The 23,359-nt window shown below is 38.7% G+C and overlaps 1 protein-coding gene across 1 annotated transcript in view; it reads left to right on the plus strand.

Moving 5' to 3' along the window:
• Positions 1-23,359, plus strand: part of slc67a1 (solute carrier family 67 member 1) — a 119,892-nt gene that overhangs the window by 12,515 nt on the left and 84,018 nt on the right. The window lies entirely within an intron of this gene.

A 23,359-nucleotide genomic window follows, 5' to 3' on the forward strand; every position in this document is an offset into this window, starting at 1 on the left:
ACTTTAGTACTACCTCTTCAGAATTAGCTTTCAGTGTTAGTATCTCTGACATTCCTCTTTTCATCTGTCAACAGGATGCTCTGATTGGACGCAATTAGCAGTCTCGAACAGGGGACTCTTATTCTATGATGTCCAGCAGACTGATCTCATTACAATCGATGCACTCCCAGGCCACTTTCACAAGTTCCTCTTGAGCAAATTTCCCATATACTGCAAACTGTCTTTCAGTTCTGAGTGACTTTATTTGATCTCAAATGACCATTGTGAGACAGAGTTGGGGAACCTCCTTCTTGTGTTTCCCAGATACTTTACCGATGTCTCCCACTTTCTGTTCTGCCACTGCCAATATGATACACTGCAATGTTTGTGGAATGCCAGTTAGCTGAACCTGCACATTGCAGTTGACGTCATTACTCACAGTAAAATCATCCAAGATTCCGGATTTAATATCCAGTACAGCAAATCAAGGCTGAGTTCTTAGTCATTCTCTAATTCAAGGACACCGAGACCAACGATATTGTTTCTGCTGTTATTCCCGTTGAGAAGGTGACTGCAGAAGCTGAGAATTGAATGGAGATATTTCTGATGTATGTTATTCAATGTTGGATATCCTTGAACCATCAAGGAGTAAATACTTATCTTTTATATTTAATAAATTATAGATCTAAGGAAGTTTATATGAAACAAACACACAATTCCAATGCTCAAGGTACTCAGTGTTACAGATGTGATCAGGGTTTGAAGATTTGCTAAATTTGGTTAAATAGCATCTTCAGGAAATATTAAGGTATCTGAATGTTCTGAAAAATATTGGATTTGTAACTTTCCTTTCTGAACTCTCCTGTCAGAGTGAAAATGCTGTTGGATCTGTCTTGGACATTTAGTTTAGAATTGTGAATGCTACTCACTCAAGCGCTATGAAGATTGCATTATATGTTAAGCATTGTAATATGTTATTTACTTTGTATTTACTGATCTGGTCATTTTCTATTCCATTATTCTGATGTACCGCTCTGACAATTCTTTTATTTCAGATGCATGAGTTATGAAATACTTGGGTCATAAGTCCATGGTGTATTTTTGACTTAGTGATGATTGGATTGATATTCAGATAATCGTTTCACTACTCCTTAGCTTTTTTGAAATGACTGGCGATTAAATTGCTACTTACATGTTTTTGTTTTGAACACTTCCATCAGCAGTGAAATTAGAGTTTTCTGTGTGCTGCATTACAGAAACCGTTATATCAAAAAGTGACACTTCTGGATGTAAAATCACGTATTTGCACATTACACAGAACAGCGTTTCTATAGGAAACGTGATTGAACCTTTCATTACTTTAGTGTGTGAAGTTGTTTTAAATTTGCTTTATCTAATACTGTTTGTAATCTGCTAGCATGGAACCTTGCATCATCTTAATGCTGTTTTAGCTCTTAGTTTAAATTTTCCTCAAGCTTTTAAATTCCATTATTGCGAAGTTGCGTTCTTGTCCTTGCTTATGAGCTTTTAAATTCTCTTAAGGTAATGCTGTATTCTTTTCTAATAAAGCTTTAAGTACTATATTATGACAAATCTGTATTGTGTCACTGCTTTTCATTTTTAAATTCTAAGTAGCAATACTGTATTCCTATATGATTTTGAGGGTTTCACTGCCTCTTTCACGTTCTGATTGCCCATAGAAAGTAGGTAACCAGCTTTTTGCAGCCCAATTGAAGTTTTCTAGCTTCACAAGCAAAATGGGCATTTTTCCCACCTAACAAACTAAAATACAAAACACATTATTTTTCAAAATGAAATTCTTTGGCTGCAGTCATAATAGATCTTCATACCAAAATAGCTTTAAATTATCTATCTTAGATAAATTCGCAACAGTCCTACCTGAACACAGGCTGCTCTTTCATTAAAGAGAGATAACTGATGCTGCTCTGGCAAGGGAGAGGTTGAGGAGCTGGGTCCTTCGTGGTAACCTCAGCCAGTGTATGAACTGAACCCACCCTGTTGGCATTACTCTGTATTGCAAACCAACCATCCAGTCAACTAAGCTAATTGAAGTCCTATCAGTCTTAAAATTATTACTAACTTCTGTCAGACTCTATCCTGTACATTTTTTTTTCAGTTGCCCTTTTGATGTTATTGATCTGCTCCACAATGTTCCCAGTGATACAGTTTCAGTATGAATTTGTTTAATGGCCATTGACTTATTATTGTAGCTGTGCCCCATGGAGTGTGCTCACTGTGGCATTGTCACCTATTGCAAGCAGTAAGTGCTCCTCTTTACCTTCTATACTTCCCAGTCTTTTGTACCATTTAAATTACTTTTCCCCCTTCCATACAGAGGCCTTTACTTTCATTCCTGGAGTTGTGGTTGTGGTAGAGTACTGTCAGCAACCATCCTTTCTACTGTTAAGGGGTTATGGGACATAGTTTCTGTTGACTGGCTGATTGCCACAAAAACAAAGGCAATAGAAACTTACCTAAATTAAACTAAAATGTCACTTGTGGAGGGCAATAACCATATTTCCCATGCTCCCTCAAATGTTTATCTTTCTTTCTCTGAAATGCATCTCCAGTATTTGTCTTAAGCAATTCCTTTTGAAGTGAGTTCAACAATCTCCCCACTATCTGGTTAAAGAAATCCTTCTTTCTCTTTCATGTCTAAAGGACTGTTCAGTTAGTAGTGGTAGAGGAAAACCCAAATGCTGTAGTGAGTCTTAACAAGGAAAGACATTTGTCTTAAGATTCAGCTTATTGCATGATAGCAATAAGTACAAGTGACATTAGATGGTAAGACATTAAGACTAACAGGATCAGATATGTAATCCCTAGATTATCAGGATCTAGAGCTAGACTCTTTGATTATTTACTCAAAGTTGCTGATCTCATTGTATTAGGCATTAACTCTTTCAGAACCATAACCAATAACCTGAAAATGTAAATGATACCGTATGAGTGTAATTATGCTGGGCTTAAAATAGTATACACATTTGAACAAAATCTGAGTGTGGTAGCAGAATGGTTATGTGACTAGAGTAATAAACCTTTTCTGAGTTGTCTGCAGGAAGAATGTCTGGTTGGATGACTATGGTTCTCATAATATGATAACATCTACAAATTCCTTGGCAAGTAACTTGACAGCCTTCAGAGGGTGTGCAGTTTTAAAACTTCAGTAGTAAAACAAACAACTGCAATGAAAGGGCAGCTAAAAAGCACATAATCAAAGTTCAGTTACTACTTTAATGATTGAACAGACTACATTTTAAACACAGGAACTCCATTCCAGAGGACAACATCAGTGGCCATTTTATGATGGGAGTGACTGCATTGTTGTAATGGTACACTAAGTGCCTTCTGGAAGGTTATATTTATATTAATCATCATAATCTTATCAGCTTTCTATCTTACCTCAAGGAACTTGATCAAGTTAGTAAAAAACATGAAGAAATTTTAACAAGTCTGTCCTGACTTTATTAATCCATGTTTCTCCAAATTCCAAATAATTTTCTCATAGGTTATTACCTGTAAGTGTTTCCGCAACTGACATTTGGCTACCTGGCTTGTTGTTAACAAGCTTAAACCCTTCTTTGTAAAGACAGAGTTTAACATTTGCGATCCTCCACTTTCTTGGCATCACCCCCAAGTACAAATTGGTTGGAAGGTTGAACCTGAAATTGCCATGATTCCAACCCTACTTACCTTGGTAATTTTGTTTCCCATCTCAGATGAAATGTTAGTACAGTAATGTCACTGAACTAATAATCTAAAGGTCTAAACTAATGGCCTGGAGAAACAAGTTCAAATTTCACCATTGCAGGAGATTAAGCTTAAATTCAGTTAGTCAAAAAAAACTTATCACAATAACGGTGACCATGGCAATTATTGTTGTTGTAAAAACCCAGCTGGATCAACTAATGTCCTTCCCCTGTCCTGGTCTGGTCTATATGTGACTTCAGATCCATGACGATGTGACTATCTCTTAATTGCCTTCTGAAATCCCTCTAGCAAGCCAGCCTTGGCAATTAAAGATGGGCAGTTAATGCTGGCCCAGCCTATAACACCCACATCCCATGAAAGAGTAATAATAAAAATGTGTACTGAGCAAATTAGATTGGCAGTGGTGGCTGAGGAAATGTGTTCATAATGTATCAGGACGATTTCTATGAACTGTTCATTCTACAGCAAACCAGGGAACAGGTTTTTCTACACCTGTTTTTTAATTGACTGTATGAGGGCATCACTAGCTAGGCCAGTATTAATTGCCCATCCCAGAGGACAATTTAAATCCACCACATTGCAGTGGGTCTAGAGTCACATGTAGGCCAGACCAGGTAAGGATGGCAATTTCCTTCCTTAAAGGACATGAGAACCAGATGGATTTTTCCAAGAATTCATTGTCATTAGACTTTTAATTCCAGATTTTTTTTTATTGAATTCAAATTCCACCATCAAACCCAGGTTCCAAGAATATTACCTGGGTCTCTGGATTAATAATTCAGTGATACTACCACTAGGCTAGTGAAGTGCAAGTGAATGAGCATATTAGTCGAGGGAATGGATCAATTGAGACATAGCGGCAGATATTTAAGGGAATATTTCTGAGTATTCAGAATAAATATAATTTTTTCTTAATAGTAAGGATATAAGGGAGAATTCACCATCCAAGGTTGGGAAAGGCAAGCAACTATGCAACAATGAGTGGCAGGTCAGATGATTGGTGAGAATGTAGAGAATGAGTCTGGTTAATGAAGAAAAAAAATAAGTGCATGGGATGAAGCAACTAGAAATATAAAAACAGATGGCTAAACTTTCTGCAGGTATTTAAAAAGGAAAATAGTAAGTTTCTAGAGGCCCAACACGCACGTAAGTGAGAATAGGGAGTCAAAAGTAAATAATGAGGGAGTGGCAGAAGAACTGAACAAATATTTCCTTCTGGCTTCTCTACAGCAGATGCAAAAAAAATTTCAGTAATGGCTGGAAATCAGAAGGTGGAAGGCAGAGAGTAACCCAGTGAAATTATTATCATGAAGAAAGCAAACTGATAAGGCTGTAGGCTGACAAGTCTCTGTTTCTAAATAGACTTTATCTTAAGGTCTTCAAAGAGGGGCTTTTGAGATCATGGATGTTTTTGTGTTCATTTTCCAAAATTCACTTTACAGGAAAGGTCCAATCAGCATGGAGAGTAACAAAACCTTGTTCTCAAGAAGGGAGAGAGAGAGAGAAATGTTTAATCCCTATATTGGACTTCTTTGAAGTACCACGTGAGGTGGATAAAAGAACCCTGAATTTCCAGAAAACTTGTGATAAACTGCCACATTGAAGGTTATTGTGAAAAGTAAAATCTAATGGTGTAGCGGTTGACATGGATAGAAAATTGGTGAGAAGGAAACAGTATGAATGAATTGGGTCTCTTTCTGATTGGCAGGATATGATGAGTGGAGCCTCACAGGGATCTATGTTGGTGCCTCAATATTTTACAGTTTACATCAATGCTGATGGGAGCAAAATCATGAATGACACTTTCCTGTCAATCTTTGCATGTAAGGAAGACCTGAGGTGTTTGCAGACAGGTGTAGATAGGTTGAATGATTAGAATTCCTACAGTATGGAAACAGGCCCTTTGGCCCAACAAATCCAGACCGAACCTCTGAAGAGTAACCCGTCCAGACCCATTTCCCCCACCCTATTTATATCCCTGACTAATGCACCTAACACCGTGGGCAATTTAGCATAGCCAATTCACCTGACTTGCACATCTTTGGATTGTGGGATGAAATGGGAGCACTGGAAGAAACCCACATCGACAAGGGGAGAATGTGCAAACTCCACACACAGTCACCCGAAGCAGGAATTGAACCCAGGTCCCTGGTGCTGTGAGGCAGCAGTGCTAACCACTGAGCCACTATGCCACCCAAAAATCAGGCAGGTTGAACATTTGGGAAATTGATCACTTTGGCTGCAAAAATGAGATGGACTATTATTTAAACATAAACCACTACAGAATTCCAAGGTCCATCTGGAAATGAAACACAGCTGTACAGGGATTGATGGGACTGAATCAAAGTACCATCTACAATCATGGTCTCATCATTTGAAAAAAATATATAATTACATTAGAAGCAGATTAGAAAGGTTCACTTGACTCCTTCTTAAAATGAGGGATTATGAGGGAACATTGGATAGGTCCAACCTGCATCTCTTATAGTTTAGAAGAATGGGATATGACCTTATTGAAACATAAGATCCTGAGGGGACTTGATATGGTGGATATTAGGAGGATGTTTCCTCCGAGGGAGAGACGAGAATTAGGCGACATAATACAAGAATAAAAAGACAGAGATAGAGAAAATTTCTTTCTCTGAGAGTTGTTAATCTGTGGAATTCTCTTGCTTGGAAAATAGTCCTCTTCTCAAGATATTCAGTCACATCCATACTATTCCCACAGTCAAACTGCACCCTTGGCTCAATGTCACCTACAAACATAATTGTGGCAATTCCCGACTCATTTGTTTAGTTAGTATATCCATGACAATCTGAGAGAGGAAAGGCCTCTGTGCAGTTCCTTGTTACAAACCAACTTTTGCTTTGAACCTGTCACTGTCCACCACATAATTTCTTACTCTCATCTGGCATTCCTTGGTAATTTTCCAGTTGTAGTCATCCATTTTTTTTGGAGGGATTCTATGAATTCTAGCACACCTCCAGGCTTTGTCACTAGATACCTCGTGTTAAGCCTTCTCTAGATTGATGAACACAATTTTCATATTTTGTTGGCATTAGATATTTGTGCATCACTTGTCTCAAAGTAAAAAATGGTATAGGTGGTGCTTCTCCTGGATAATAATGTAAATGGACCTTCATGGATATCGATTAATTTTCTCAGTTTCTAGTCCATGATTTTCTCTCATCTCTTGAAGGTAGATGGTAGGAGAGATTTTCTTCCAAGTCCTGCAAATGGAGTGAAGGTTACAAAGGAGGAAAGATCTGCAAAGAAGGACAGTGTTTCCTCACAGAAGCCTCTGCTGTTTACTACATATTTTTAAGTTGAGAGAGCAGATGGCTTTGCTAGAATAGCAGGATTCCTGATGATGCAGGTCATCATTTGTTACTTTGTAGCCACAGGCAACAGGGAGGGTCAGGAAGGGCTATAATTTTTCAATCATGCAGTTGGTATAACCTGCTAATCCTGGCAGTAGGCGCAAACCCTTCGTTCATAGCCTCACCCGAGGAACTGTAGGTTTGGATGTGCTCCCTTTCTGCTTGTGAGAATGTATTTACGCTGCACCCGATCCAATTGACTAAAGACCTCCAGTAATTCACTCCCTATTTGGCCTACCTATTTCTGATTCCACTCCAACTTCCTAGATCCTTTTCAACTCACTTTTTCCAGTTAATTATTTTTGTTCTTGACCCCACTTTGTCTGTCTTCCAATAACAATTCTAAACTCAGGGAGTGCTAAAACATTTAGTTCCCATATTTAACATTGAAAATAACTATGATACATATATGCGACAGATGAGGCTTGAACCCAGGCCTCTGGACCAGAGATAGGGAAGCTATCACTGTGCTACAGACTGTCTCCATAAATTCCCATTTTGATGCTCAGTTGGATGTAAGAAATCCCAAGGTACTTTTAGAGATTTCACTGATTTTTTCATTAGTTTTATTTTATTCTTTTTATCAACTTTTGGTTTGGAGCTGTTAACTGGGAATTGTGGGCTAAAGATGACTTTTGGACTGTTGGGTAACAGCTTGTGCTAAAAGGAAAAGAAACCAAAATAGATGCTTTGTTTATTCCTGAGGTCAGGCCTAGAAGTTAATTGCAGGTTGGTTCATGATCAAAGTTCGACAGACACCACTTTTTCTCATCACTGAAGAAGAGCATTATATAGAAACAGACAGATTTGGAGGTTGCCACTGATTTTACCTAGCCAGGTAATGAAACGTCTGGATATCAAACCTACAGCTCAGCGAGCAAACCTACACCCTACATATAGCAGAAGTTGGCTATTAATGAAGTTAGTACCTGCAAATTGGTTCCAGCAAGTCTGAAAAAAATCTTCTGCTCAAGTAGGTGACAAATTTTGAATAGTAACTGGGACCTCATGGAGGAAATGGCCATTTTGTCAGGGAGTGGTCAGAATTTTAATTGGGTTTTGAAATGTGTTTTCTGTGAGTAAGTCTGGCTGTGGATGCTACAACATCAAGATTTGAATGCTCCCTGCCTAACCTCCCATGAGCTGCCTTTGGAAGCTTAGAATAGAAAACTAAGTTATAAATATTACTGCTTTATCAGCATGAACAGTAAAAGCAACCTTGATTGGCATGCTGAAAAAAAATATCAACTACGAAACCAGCATCTATGCCTATGGAACAATGTATTATGAAAACCACTTAAGTAATCTGGCCAGTTTGGTTATTTTCTTTTATTTATCCCTTAAGTGTGATGTTTTGAGTAAATGTGACTGAAAATAAAAGTTCTTTGGTTTTATAGCATAGACCAATTACATTAATTTGTTGTTTAGTTTTGCTCTACTAAAGTTATTGTAGTGTTACTATATTGCTAAGCTTTTTTTGTTTACGTGAAAAACTGATGTTGAGCATTGATTTTTTTTCCCAGAGTCTAGGACTTGTTAGTCAAAAAGGTCTGGTTAGGAAACATTAAGGTTAATTTTCAGAGTCTTTGCAGGTTTTAATTTTAGCGTGTTGCAAATACAGCAGTAGAAGAGCTAATTTGGCTCAGCTGTCTGTTTCTGTGTCATAACAATTATTTAACTGAAATTGGGAATGATCCTGCCAATATTCCTTTAATTTATCAGTTTATCAGAAAACAAAATCATTTATCTCATTTATTTGCTATTTATGGGACCTTCCTGTGTGAAAATTGGTAGCCATGCATTCATACATACAGTGACTACATTTCAAAGTACAGTAATTGCTTGATTATAAAGGATTCTGGGACATCCTAAGGAGATGATGGGATGCTATTTAAAATTAAAATACATTTCCTTTTACCAAGTTCCATTTTTTCCTACTGATATTATGGATTTTTTTAAAATTACCTGTTATATAATTAGAAGTTCAGTGTATAACAGATGTTTGTTGGATCTCATTTTTGACAGCCTCATGACAGAATTCTAAGACTTCAACTTGAAGGCAAAAACATTGATTGTCTGAAAGAAGGATTTGCAGTGTTTTTTAAAATGAACGGGACTTCCCACATGAATTAAATTACCACTTTATAATTAATTGGCTGGATAAGTATGAATGGTTGAAAATGTTCAATTCATTTAATAGCTGTGCAATGTCAGTGTAACTTTTCATCCATTTTTATGTACAAAGTATTTCCTTTCTCTGGAAAGCTTTTGATTAGTAGACAGCTGCAGGTTATCAGGTTGAACAGGTTCATCAATAAGAATATAATAAAGCTTTGAATTATTTACCTGTTTCTCATTAATACTAAACTTATCAATAAATGCTATAAAGTGGCAGTATAGGAAATAATTCATTTTGAGTCTGCTGTCAAATGTTTAGAGGTTATACAGAAGTATTGCTTTTGTTTTTCATTTTCCCCTCGGGGAAAAAAGTTCTGTTTAAGTAAAAACAGAAAATATTGACAAAACTCAGAATATCAGGCAGCATCTGTAAAAAGAGAATTGGAGTTCATATTTCAGATTGATGGCTTTAAATCAGAACTAGAATAAGTTCGAAATGCATCAAATTTTAAGAACATGAAGAACCAGGGTAAAAAGTGTGCGAGGGTAAGAAATAACAAGTGAATCCTGTGATAGGATAGATGGCAGGCACAACAAATGGCAAAAGGGTATCTGGTGTGCAAAAACTTGTCGTTAATGGGACAAGTAAAGAAACAAAACATAGTTATAATGGAACTGTAAAGGTTCAGAACAGAACAATTAGCAGCAGCTCTGAGGGAAATTAGTGCGGGAATTATTATAATCTAATTAAATTGTCTCGAACATCATAAGAGTAGACCATAAAGTGCTTAAATGAAAGTTGAGGTGATGTTCCTCAAGTCTGCAATGACCTTCATGAGAACGATGTAGAAAACCATTGTCAGATGTCAAAGTGGGATGGAAGAATAAATAGCAAACAACTAGAAGTTTAGGCCTTCTATGCAGTGAATAATTATACTATTTTCCTAATCAACCTGTTCAGAGATGTTATTACACACCCCTGGAACAGGTGGGACTTGAACCCAGGCCTCCTGACTCATAGGTAGGGACACGCTACCTTGGAAAATTATATTAAGTTGAAAGTGTAAATTGTTTCACCGAGAAAAAGTGTTTGGGGCTTCAAATAATCACAAAGGACAAGGTGAAAGGGCATGTGTTGTGTCTCTTGCACTTGCGTATGACCAAACGTGGAAAAGCAAAGTTATGTTAAATGCTTGGCTATGAAACAAGGTGTCCTCATACTGCGATGAAGAATATTAAAACGCTGCTAAGCTAGCTTGACTCAGCAATTTGTCAGTTTGACTCCGTTAGTAAGCAACTTGAACATTGTACAGGGTCAAGATCACTGCTATCAGAAAATTAATAAATAGTTTGGATCGTTGCAGGACTGCTGGTCATGCCTTTAGTGCCTAAGTATCAAACTCTGGATTTCTAATACCTATCATCTAACTCTAACATCTTTCAACCTTGCTGTCCTTCATTAAAACACTTCTTCAACCAAACCTTTTTATCAAGTTTTTGGTGTTTACGTGGATTAGCGGCATATTTTGTTTTGAATGCTGTGATGTGCCTTGGAATGTTTCATTATCTTAATGACACTGCGTAAATACAAGTTCAAAAATTCCTCTATAGGAGAGGGAAAGTATGGAGTGCACCAGTTATATAATAAGACCTAATTTTCCACATAAAAATTCAAATGCTTGATACATTGTAAAAAAACAGATAAATTATCAACGTAACCACTTTGAGAGGAATGAATGGCCAATGATGGGCAAATTATTGGAGCAGATGAGGATCTGAAGTTGCCAAGCATGAGATGATAAGCAAAAGAGAAATTGTTGATCAGTTCCCTGATTTTTTTTTTTCAAATATTTCATCTCCCTCCTGGGTGACATCTTCAGTGCTGTATAACCTCAGGATGAAGTGCTGTCGTGATCTGCCTTGAACTTATACAGTTCTGTCTGTTGTGGCGGGTCATTCTACTTCCGGTTTTGTTCTGTACTGTTCTGTAGATGGGGTCTATTTCAACATGTTCATTTATGGAACCAGTGGATAAATACCAGGCTTCCAGGAATTCTTGAGGTTGTCTTTATTTGGCCTGTCCCAGTATCGTAACGTTGTCCCGGTTGAATTAGTGTCCTTTTGTCAGTGTGTATTTATCTGAGGAAGGACTGGTCGTGTCATTTTGTTACAAGCTGATGCTCATGGATTCTGGTGGTAAGTTTCCTGCCTGTTTGCCCTATGTAATGTTTTTTGCAGTTGCTGCATGGTATTTTATGTATCACATCGTCCTGCATGTTGTGGGTCTGGGGTCTATTGTCTGGGGTAAAATGCTAGTTAACTATGGCTGTGGGTTTGTGTGCTGTCATTATTCCCAGAGGATGTAGAAGACTTTCTAATATAGGATAGGGTGGTCAGTGTGTTGAGGGGCACTGTGTCTTCTTAGAATGGTTTGTAAGCCAAGCGTCAGCAGATGAAGCTGATAGGGTACCTATTATTGGCAAATACTTTGTATAGGTGTTCCTCTTTTTGCGGCGTTGTTGGGTGTTGCAGTGTGTTATGTTAAGAAGTGACCAACAACCAACTCCCATTCTCAACGTACTGATTGAACAAACAAACAGCGGTGAATTCCTTACCAGAATGTGCAGAAAGACTACACATACAGACCAGATCCTCAGTTACAACAGTAACACCTCAATATCCACAATCAGAGCTGTGTCAAGACCCTGTCTAAACAAGCCATAACACTGCAACACCCCAGCACCTGCAAAAAAGAGGATCACCTATACAAAGCCTTTGGCAATAATGGGTACCCTATCAACTTCATCCGCTGATGCCTGGCGTACAAACACTGTGCATCTCAACACACTGACTGCCCTACTCTCCATTAGAAACACTTCAGAACTAACAACGAGACTTCTACGTCCTCTGGGAATAATGACAGCACACAAACCCACAGCCACACTTCTTCAGCTACTCTCCAGGACAAAAGACCCCATACCCACAACATGCAGGACGAATGTGATATATAAAATACCATTCAGCAACTGTGAGTAACATTATATAGGACAAACAGGCAGGAAACACACCACCTGAATATGTAAGCATCAGCTTGCAACAAAACACGACCAGTCCTCCCTCAGATCAATACACGCTGACAATGAAGGACACTAATTCAATCAGAACCACGTTACGATATTGGGACAGGCTAAACAAAGACAAGCTCAGGAATTCCAGGAGGTCTGGTATTCATCCACTTGTTCCATAAACAATGAAATAGACTCCATCTACAGTCAAGTGTGTGGTGCTGGAAAAGCACAGCAGGCCAGGCAGCATCCGAGGAGCAGGGGAATTGCTGTTTCAGCCATAAGCCCTTCATCAGGAATGAGGCTTCCAGAAACGTCTATTCTCCTACTCAGATGCTGCCTTATCTGCTGTGCTTTTCCAGCACCACGCTCTCGACTCTGATCTCCAGCATCTGCAGTCCTCACTACAGACCCCATCTACAGACCAGTACAGAACAAACCAGAAGTAGAACCACCCGCCACATTAGACGAAACTGTATAGGTTCAGGGAAGATCACAATGACCACGCTTCCTCTAGAGGCTACACAACACTGAAGATGTCACCCAGGAGGGAGATGAAACATTTGCCAAAAAAATCAACCAGCTCTTCAAACTGACTAACAACTTTAACCATAGCCCAAGGTACAGATCTTCATTAAAACTTTAAACAAAATAGAGCTTGGCACAAAAGAGGTAGCACCAGAATCTCAATTTGTTTCAGTATTAAAGAAAAACTCCGGAAGTAGCATAGACTGATGTGCCAGTGACTTTGAAAAAATTCATGAGTTTGGGGCTTGGCTGATAGGCCTCATTTATTGCCCATCCATAGATGCCCTAGAGCAGGGATGGTGAGCTGTCTTCTTAAAATTCTACCATCTATTTGATGCTTTTAGGGAGAGAATTCTATGATTTTGGCCCAGCAACATGGAGGGAGCAGTGATATATTTCCAAGTCAGGATGGTATGTGGCTTGGAGAAGAACTTGCAGATGGTGGTGGGCAATCAACAATTAACATCCCTACCTCTGACCTTATGATGAAGGGAATATCACTGATAAAATGGCTGAAGATGACTGGGCCTAGGTTACTACCTTGAGGAACTCCTACAGAGCTGACTGACCTCCAACATCCAGAGCCATCTTCATTTCTGTCAGGTTTGCCTCCAACCAGCAAAGATTTTTCCTCCGATTTCCATTGACACCAGCTTTACTAGGGATCCTCAATGCCATATTTGGTGAAATGCAGCATTGATGTTAAGGCAGTCATTCTTGCGCCTCGTCCCTTAGGAGTTCAGCTCTTTTGTTCAAGTTTGAGCCAAGACTATAATAAGATCAGGAATTGAGTGGCCATTGCAGAACTAAAACTGAGTGTTAGTGAACAAATTATCACTCAGCAAGTGCTGCTTGACACCGCTGTTGATAATACCTTATACCACCTCAGTGAAGATCAAGAATTGACTGATGTGTTGGTAATTGGTCATACTGGATTTTTCCTGCGTTTTATGTGCAGGACATACCAGAGCAATTTTCCACAATGTCAGGTAGATGCCAGTGTGGCTATACTAAAACAGCTTGACAAGGGTGCAGCAAGGTTTGGAGCACACATCTTCAATACAATTGCCAGAATTGAGATCAAGTAAGCGTTACTGCAGAGGACAAACAGATGAAGTATCATCTTGAACCAAATGTCAATGAAGTCTCGAGTTGCTTTCAAAGAACAAGATAAATGTATTATGGTCTCTACATTTTGCTTATCAGTGATGTTTACAACAAGGTCTGACATTTGCCAGCAGATTTAAGCCAAATTGCAAGAAAAACAATTTATCAGCCACCAAGTGTCAGAAATGCCATGGAAGAAACTAGAGAGTAATTGGTTCAAAATAAAGGCAATAAAATATCTCACATGAACTGACTATTCTTCCAATGCCTTGCTTTTTTTTAATAGATATTTTTATTAGAAATTTAACATTTTTACAAGTTTACAAAAATAAACAAAACTCTCAGATATAAACATTGATATACAATTAGCTCAAATATACAATAGCCAAAATTTGACAAAATAAAACAAAACAACAAAAAAAACCGAAAAGAAAAAAAAAACAAGCAAACAAAACTCAACTATCTACTAATCTAACCTACAACTAACCGGGGTGTATATTTAAGTCTCTTACATGCTCGGGATGTGTTAGCATCAGATATAATAAAACCCGTATTCGTGCGGGATTCCTCCCCCGAGGGGCCGCGGACCAGCCAGGTTTGTAATCTCAATTAAATAAAAGCCCTTGTTAGGATAGCCGAAATATCTGTATTTATGTAATTCAAAAAGGGTTGCCATATTTTATAAAATAATTCGGTCTTTCGTGCACCATATTTGTAAGGACGTCAAGGGGAATACATTCCATAATTAGTCTGTGCCAATTTTAAAGTCCAGGGGGGCCCTCCGCCACCCAGTTCACCAAAATATTTTTCCTTGCACAGAAAGAAAGAATAGAAAATAGTCTCTTCCCGTACGTGTCCAGGGAGGGAAAGTTCGAAAAGCCCAAGAGGAGAGATACGGGGTCCACTTTTATTTCCGTTCCTAAAATTTCTGTCAGGGTACTTGCTACTTTAGTCCAATATCTACGGATCTTATAACAGGTCCATAAGCAATGTACAAGAGTGCCCACCTCTATTTTGCATTTAGGACACATTGGAGATGCTCCTGCCTTAAATTTTGCCAATCGAACCGGTGCTATATGGGCCCTATGAAGTATCTTCAGCTGGATAGCCTGGGTTCTGTTACAAATAGTAATTCTTCTAGCATTTTCCCAGATATCATTCCACGTTTCTGTGGAGATTTCTAGTCCCAGATCCTGATCCCATGTTTTAAGCAGATTATCCATATCTCCCGATACTTCATCATGTAGTAAATGATAAATATTACTGACGGAAGATACCCCCACTGGTCGTAGGACACTACATTCTCTATCGGATTTATAAAGACTATCTAATAACGTAGTCTTCTTCTGTATATAATCTCGAATTTGGAAGTATCGAAAGAGGTCTCCATTGGGTAATCCGAATTTCTGACGCTGCTGTCCGAAAGACATCAGGACCCCATCTTTAAATAAATCCCCGAGACATGAGATACCCCTGGATCTCCAGAGTTTAAAAGTGGCATCTGTTAACCCCGGTTGGAATCCCCATGCTCCCACTAAGGGTGCATAGGGGGATGTTTTATGTGAATTACCCTCATTTTGCCGCATTATATTCCAAGCCTTGATTGTATTTAGTATTATAGGGTTTTTACAGTGATCTGTAATGATTTTCCTCTTGTCTGAGAATAAAAGGTTAATAAGTGGGTATTTTACTTGAGAAGCCTCGATGTCCAACCAGATTGATTGTGGATCAGACAAGACCCAATCAGCTAGTAACTTAATAGGGAACTTAATTGATATTTCCTAAAATCTGGGAAGTCCAATCCACCCCTTGTCTGTGGAAGCTGTAGCTTCTTCAGCTTAATGAGGGGCCGCCTATAATTCCAGATAAAGGAACTCAGCCAGCCGTATAATTTACATAAAGCCGTCCTCGGCAGCATCACCGGAAGCATTCTCATAGGATATAGGAGACGGGGCAGGATATTCATTTTGATTAATGCTATTCTACCCAACCAGGAAATTGGCAGGTCTCCCCATCGCTGGAGGTCCTGCCTTATCCTTTCCAATAAATACACAAAATTAGCCTTATACAACTGACCAAATACTGAAGTAATAAAAATGCCTAAATATAAGAAACCCTCCAGGGACCAGCGAAAGGGAAAAAGGGAACCGTCCGCTAAGCGGGGTATCACAGCAAGGCCACCCATTGGCATAGCCTCCGATTTTGAAAAATTAATTTTATAGCCTGAGAATGCACTAAATGTATTAATAACTTGGATTAAGCGAGGTATGGACATCAAAGGGTTACTGAGGAATAGAAGAACATCATCTGCATAAAGGGTAATTTTATGTTTACCTGTACCAATCCTTGGGGCCACTATATTGGGATCAGCTCGTATAGCTTCTGCTAGTGGTTCAATTATTAGCGTGAATAACAATGGCGAGAGGGGACATCCCTGACGGCAGCCCCTACCCACACTGAAGCTATCCGAGCCTAATCCATTGGTAACCACAACTGCTTTGGGATCACTATACAATGTTGAGATCCATTTGGTAAACACCTGTCCAACACCAAACCTCTCCAATGTGTAAAACAAATATGATCATTCGACCCTATCAAATGCCTTTTCCGCGTCTAATGAAACCACTATTCCTGGTATCTTTCCCTGATGACAAGCTTGAATCATATTCAGAGCCCTTCTAACATTATTGGATGATCTACGGCCCTTAATAAACCCCGTCTGATCCTCCTTTATAATATGTGGCAGTATCCTTTCTAGTCTCAGTGCTAACGTTTTAGAGAGGATTTTAAAATCTACATTTAGCAAGGATATTGGCCTGTATGATGTACAATCTTCTGGGTCCTTTCCTTTTTTAAGGATAAGAGAGATATTTGCCTCTTTCAGCGAAGGCGGGAGACAGCCCTGACTATATGCATAGTTATACATGTCCATAAGTGGACCAACCAGTATTTCTGTAAATTCTTTATAGAATTCAGCTTGAAAGCCATTTGGGCCCGGCGCCTTACCATTTTGAAGGTGCCTAATTGCATCAACTATTTCTTGGGGTGTAAGAGGAGCATTTAGGACCGATACTTGTTCCGGAGTTAGGTCTGGAAAAGTCAAATTTTTAAAAAATGACTGCATCCTCTTCGGCCTATCTTCACAATCCTGTGATTTATATAACTCAGAATAGAATTCTCTAAAGGTCGCATTAATCTTTTTATGATCATGAGTCAAAATACCCGTACTTTCCTTGATAGACATAATAGTCTGAGGGGCCTTTTTTTTCTTTGCAAGAAATGCTAAGTATCTACCCGGTTTGTCGCCATATTCATATAACCTTTGCTTTGCAAATAATATTTCCCTCTTAGCCGTTTGAGTAAGTGTAGTGTTTAGAGCTGTCCTAAGAGCTGTAATCCTTTGCAATTTAATAATAGAAGGTCTATCAGTGTATGCTGTTTCAGCCGCAATGCCTTGCTTTTGAGGAAGGGAAAGTATCGTGTTTAGAGTGAAGATTTATTTGCGTGTCATGTGTCAGGTGATTGATTATCATTTAGTGCAAAGAATGTCCAACAGTTTGCAGTACAATAGAAAACTCTTTTGAATGTCAGCAGTCAACTGGAAAGGTGGAGGACATTGTAAAAGTTACATAGGCACTCACAAAAGCAGTGTGCAAAAATGTTTTAAATTTATACATGTTAAATATAGAAATTTCCTTGGCATTTCCCATTGGTTGGAGATATTGGCATAATTGACAGCTAAAGGTGCTTGGCTTGAAATGCCTTTGTTTTAGAAGTTCCAAAACATTTTCAAGTTTGTAATCAGTTGAATATATTTACTTTAGCCATCAGTCGTCATTGGGATGACTAAGCCGGAAACGAAATAACCGAATTGCTGAACATTTTTTCAAATTATCAGCAAAAAAGGCTGATCCAATTCCTGACATAATTTGATAAGATTTTTAAACTGCCAACTTGACGTTTTTGGGAATATTTACATCTTAGCAGCAATTATAAGAAATCCAAAGGATGCTGTGACTCCCTCAAAAGAATTTTCCTGAAGGAGGGCTCTCCTGTGACATGAACTTCAGATTCAGCTTGCAGTGTGAAAACAGGCATAAGAGAACAGGAGTGTGAATGTAAGGCAGGTGCACTTTAGCCTCTGGAGGCCCAAAGGTTAAGTAATGGTCATGTCCTCACAGAAGAGCATTGAGCTACTCAATGGAAAAAGGAACAGTCATGCTATACAGAACCATAGATTCCAAAACATTTGTATGCTTGCCTGCTCAGTTGGATGATGTGAGCCAAATCGGAATTGAAAAACTGAAATTGGCTTCATTAACTCTAAGCTTGAATGGAGTGAAAATTGACAAATATTCCTCTGCTTGTAAGTAATTACCCCAATGTGAAATATAGTCAGCATTGCCTTACATCTGCAGAGTAGCTAGTTAGAACATGTACAGGTGGACACACTGCACCTGTGAAGTTAAAAATCTCACAACACCAGGTTATAGTCCAACTGGTTTATTTAGAAGTACTAGCTTTTGGAGCACTGCTCCCTCATCAGGTAAAAGAAGTTCTGGGATATTAATTAACCGAAACCTGTAACCCATTCTAAAAGATGAAAGACTTAACAACAGTCTAGGTTTGTTTAATGTTTCACTTCAGTTTCACAACACTAATCTTTTGCTATAAATTCTGTGTCTTATGGTCCTTCTCCATGAGCTGCCTGATGGAGGAGCAGCGCTCCGAAAGCTAGTGCTTCCAAATGGGCCAGTTGAACCATAACCTCGTGTTGTGATTTTTAACTTTGTCCACCCCAATCCAACACCAGCTCCTCCACATCATGTGCACTTATGAAAGCCTTTCACAACATGCGTCAACGTGTTTTGGAAAATAATTCTTTTGATTTATAACTTCAACTTTGTCATAGGATGAGAATCAAGTACATTAAACCTGTTCATACACAACGTTGTTTGAAAATCTTAGCTGCCAAGCATCAGATACAACAGTGAGATCATAAGAAAGAGGGACAGAAGGTTATTTAGCCCCTCAAGCCTGGTCCGCAATTCAATTGGATCATGGCAGAATTAACATTCCTCACATCCACATTCCTTTTATGGCATAACATTTCATGAGACATCTTGTTGAAAGCCTTCTGGAAATCTAAATACAACATATCTACAGGTTCCCCTCTCTACCTTTTGGCTGATACTTCCTCAAAAAACTCTCGTAATTGGTCAAACATGATTTTGCTTTCCTGAAATCATTCTGACTCTGCTTGATTAGATTTTGATTTTCTAAATATTCTGCTATTACTCCTTATTAATTAATTCCAACAATAGATGTCAGGCTTGTTGGCCTATAATTAACTGTTTTTTTGCCTCCCTCTCTCATTGATTAGGGGTAAGACATTGGTAATTTCCAATCCTCTGGTACTTTTCCAGAATCCAAGGATTTTTGGAAAATTACAATCAATGTATCCACTACCTCCTGTAGTTACCTCTTTTAGAATGCAGGCCATCAGGGCCAGGGAACTTGTCCGCCTGTAGCTCCATTAGTTTACCTAATATTATTTCTCTAGTGATGGTGATAGCACTTAATTTGTCCCCCGTGTTCTTTAGTATTAATGGGATGTTCGACGCATCATCCAACATAAAGACTGATGCAAAATATCTGTTTAACTCCTCTGTCATTTCCTTGTTCCCCATAGCTATCTTCAATATTAATTTTCTGAGCAGCTTATGTTCACTTTGACTTCTCCCATCCTTTTTACATATTTGAAGAAGGTCTTCTTGACAGTTTTTCAGTTTTTGTAATCCTCATTAGTTTGACCTTGTAGTTCATATTCTCTGTCCTTATCTTTTTAGTCCTTCTTTGCTGGGTTATAAATTGGGGCTCTCAATGACTTTTGCCTCATTTTATGCTCTTCAACTGAATACTCTCCTTAATTTTCTTGGTTAGCCTTGGATTGTAAACATAGAGTCATGGAGATTTACAGCATTGAAACAGACCTTTGGTCCAACTCGTCCATGCCAACCAGATATCCTAAATAAATTTGGTCTGATTTGCCAGCATTTGGCCCATATTCCTCTAAATCCTTCCTATTCATATACTCATCCAGATGCCTTTTAAATGTTGTAATTGTACCAGCCTCCACTACTTCCTCTGGCAGCTCATTCCATACACACACCACCCTGTGCATGAAAACGTTGTCCCTTAGGTCCCTTTTAAATCTTTCCCCTTTCACCCTAAACTTGTGCCCTCTAGTTTTGGACTTCCTCACCTCAGGGTAAAGACCTTGTCTATTTATCCTATCCATGCTCCTCATGATTTCCTAAACCCCTCTCAGGTCACCGCTCAGCCTCCGATGCTCCAGGGAAAATACTACCAACCTGCTCAGTCTCTTCCCAATAGCTCAAACCCTTCAACCCTTACAACATCCTTGTAAGTCTTTTCTGAACCCTTTCAAGTTTCACAACATCCTTCTTAAATAAGAGAGACCAGAATTGCATGCAGTATTCCAAAAGTGGCTGAACCAATGTCCTGTATAGCTGCAACATGACCTCCCAACTCCTATACTCAATGCTCTGACCAATAAAGGAAAGCATACCAATCACCTTCTTCACTATCTTATCTACCTGTGACTCCACTTTCAAGGAACTATGAACCTGCACTCCAAGGTCTCCTTGTTCAGCAACATTCCCTAGGACCTTACCACTAAATGTATAAGTTCCACTCTGATGTGCCTTTCCAAAGTAGAGTACCTCATATTTATCTAAATTGAATTCCATCTGCCAGTCCTTGGCCTATTAGCCCATCTGATCAAGATCCTGTTGTGCCATTGTGTTTAACTTACATTAAGAAAATTACAATGAGGTGAGGACAGAATTAATGAAATAGAACTGGACATATACAGTGGCATGTGGTTGGTCTATCCTTTATCTTAGATTCTTTCCTCCACCCTGGGATGTATTTTTGATGAGAGTTATTGTAGTAATTTGAATGAGGTCAGCCGGGAGGACCTCATAAAATAGGTGTTCCCTGAATGGGGCTGTTAAGTTGGTCCAATAAGAGTCCTGGCTGACAGGAACAGGAATGTCAGGGGTTCTGTTCACTCTAGGAGCTGGTTCTGAGTTAGCTGGATCAGTATAATAGAGTATACACCTAAGTAAAAAGATGACTTGGTGTTGGGATACTGGCTATCATGGAGTTATTTCAGTAGCAACAAGAAGAAAAATATGCCACTGTATAGATTCACTCACAACAGTCATCTTTGATTTGGGGTAAGCATTTCTGGCATAATGCTACTATTTGGGAAGCTTGACTCATTTGATCCTACCATCAAAGATTGGCCCATTATGTGGAAAGAATGTGTTATTCTTTCTGGGAAAATGACATTTGGGAAGACGAAAAGAAATGAGTAATTCTCTTGACAGCATGTGGAACCACAGCTTTTTCAACCTTTAGGACCCTAACTTTCTCTGAGGCACCAGATACTAAAAACTTCCAAGAGTTGACAGATTTAGCTAAGGAGTATTAAAACCCCAAGCCTCCTCAAATTCTGAGAAGCTAACCATTTTACTCAGCAGTTCAAGAACTAGGAGGATCCGTATTTTGACAAGGTTAAGATGACTGGCAGAGGCGTATGATTTTGGTTTAAATCTAAGTGAGATGCTGAGAGACTGTTTGGTATGTGGGATTAATGATGCAACCATATGAAAGTGCCTACTAGCTGAAGACAACTGGATTTCAAACAGGCACTACAATTGGCTTTGTCACTAGAAAATGTGGCAAGTTGAGCTTCTGAGTTACAGGGTATCCCAACAGAAATGGATATCCTCACCAGGCTCACTGAACTTGTGGAACATCACTTGAGTGAAGGCAATTGCATAGCGTCATCAGGAACAGCCTGAACAGATGGACTTGAGGTCAGCCCGCAACAAAACCCCAAAACAAGCCAAGCCATGGACAAACGGTTAAAATTTTCTTGAAGATCTGAGCTAGCAGGCCGTTGTAGTTGCTGCCAGTATGCAGACTCAAGACAGCAAAGAGTCCCACTCGGCTTGAATTGAATAAGGTCACTCTTACGCTGGTATTTAGGAGAGTGCACATTCCGGAAGGAACACATACATCTGGTTTGGAATAGTTCAATTTCTTCATAACAATCAAAATAAACATCTGGTTAAATTGTCACCTGGTTCTAACGGAGGTTGATACTGGCACAGTTGTATCAATGATTGTGGAATCAGTCTATAGCAAAATTCGCTCTGGTGTCCAATCCTTAAGTTTATGTAAGATCTCAGCTAGACTGCAAATCTTTACTAGAAAACCTCTACAGATTAAGGATACAACTTCAGTTCTGTTGAGTTATTTCAATCATGAATTACTTCATTATATGTCTGCCACTATTTTCTTACTGTCATTCCTGCTAATCTATCCGCCCAGTTCCCTTTAGCTAACTCTATCCTGGTTTTATTGTAATTCCCTTCGTATTAATTAAACGCAATTGTTTACAAACCACGTTTCTCACTGTCGAACTGAATGTTAGATTCTATTGTGTTTTGATCACTCCACCCTAGGGGACTTTTACTTGAGGTCATTGGTTAAAACTGCCTCATTACCCTTTACCAGATCTAAGACAGCCTACTCCCTGGTTGGTTCCATGACATATTGCTAGAGGAAGAGACATAGAGCAGGGCAGAATTCCATTGAATTTTACAATATAGGAACAGTCCAATCTGTCCAACAGGCCTGTGCCTGTATGTATACTTTATACTGGTTTGCTCCCATCTTACTTTGATCAATTTATCAATGTATCCTCCACTCCTTTCTCCCTCATGTTTTCATCTAGATTCCCTTTAAACTAATCTTATGCAACTAATCTGAATGATTCCTAGTTGGTCATAAATTCCATATTTGAAACACTCGGAACAGGTTTCTCCTGAATTCAGTATTCTATATACAAATATATCATGTTTTTGACCCTTAGTTTTGGAATTCCACTTAAGGATAAATATTTGTCTGCATTAACTTTTTTTAAATTGTTCATATTTTTTGACTCTCTCAGGTCATTTCGGAACTTTTTCTAGAAATGTGAGCTCCAGCCTGATCAGTTTTTCCTGGCATAATTGCATCCTTTCATTTCTAGTGTTGATTTTGTATACTAGTCTTGTGCATTTGTAATACTTCTACATTCTTTGTATGACAACTGGAATGGTACACACACGTTGTGTCACCAACATTTTATCACTTTTGGTACCAATTGTCTCTGCTTTTGAATTTAGTTTCTTTAGAAATGAAGCCCAGGGCTTTGTTTATACTTTTTAAGGCTTTATTAATGTAGTTTTGATTTTTTTTTAGATCTTTGCCCTTTCTTCAACTCTTTGTCTTCCATGAGTATAATGGAATCTCTACTCCCACAAAATACATCACTATAGTTGTCTGTATTAAAATTTGCATTTTATTTA

The sequence above is a fragment of the Chiloscyllium plagiosum genome, unplaced genomic scaffold, assembly GCF_037043375.1.
Source record: "Chiloscyllium plagiosum isolate Xiang-an unplaced genomic scaffold, Cpla_swu_hap1 HiC_scaffold_18, whole genome shotgun sequence".
Classification (NCBI taxonomy): domain Eukaryota; kingdom Metazoa; phylum Chordata; class Chondrichthyes; order Orectolobiformes; family Hemiscylliidae; genus Chiloscyllium; species Chiloscyllium plagiosum.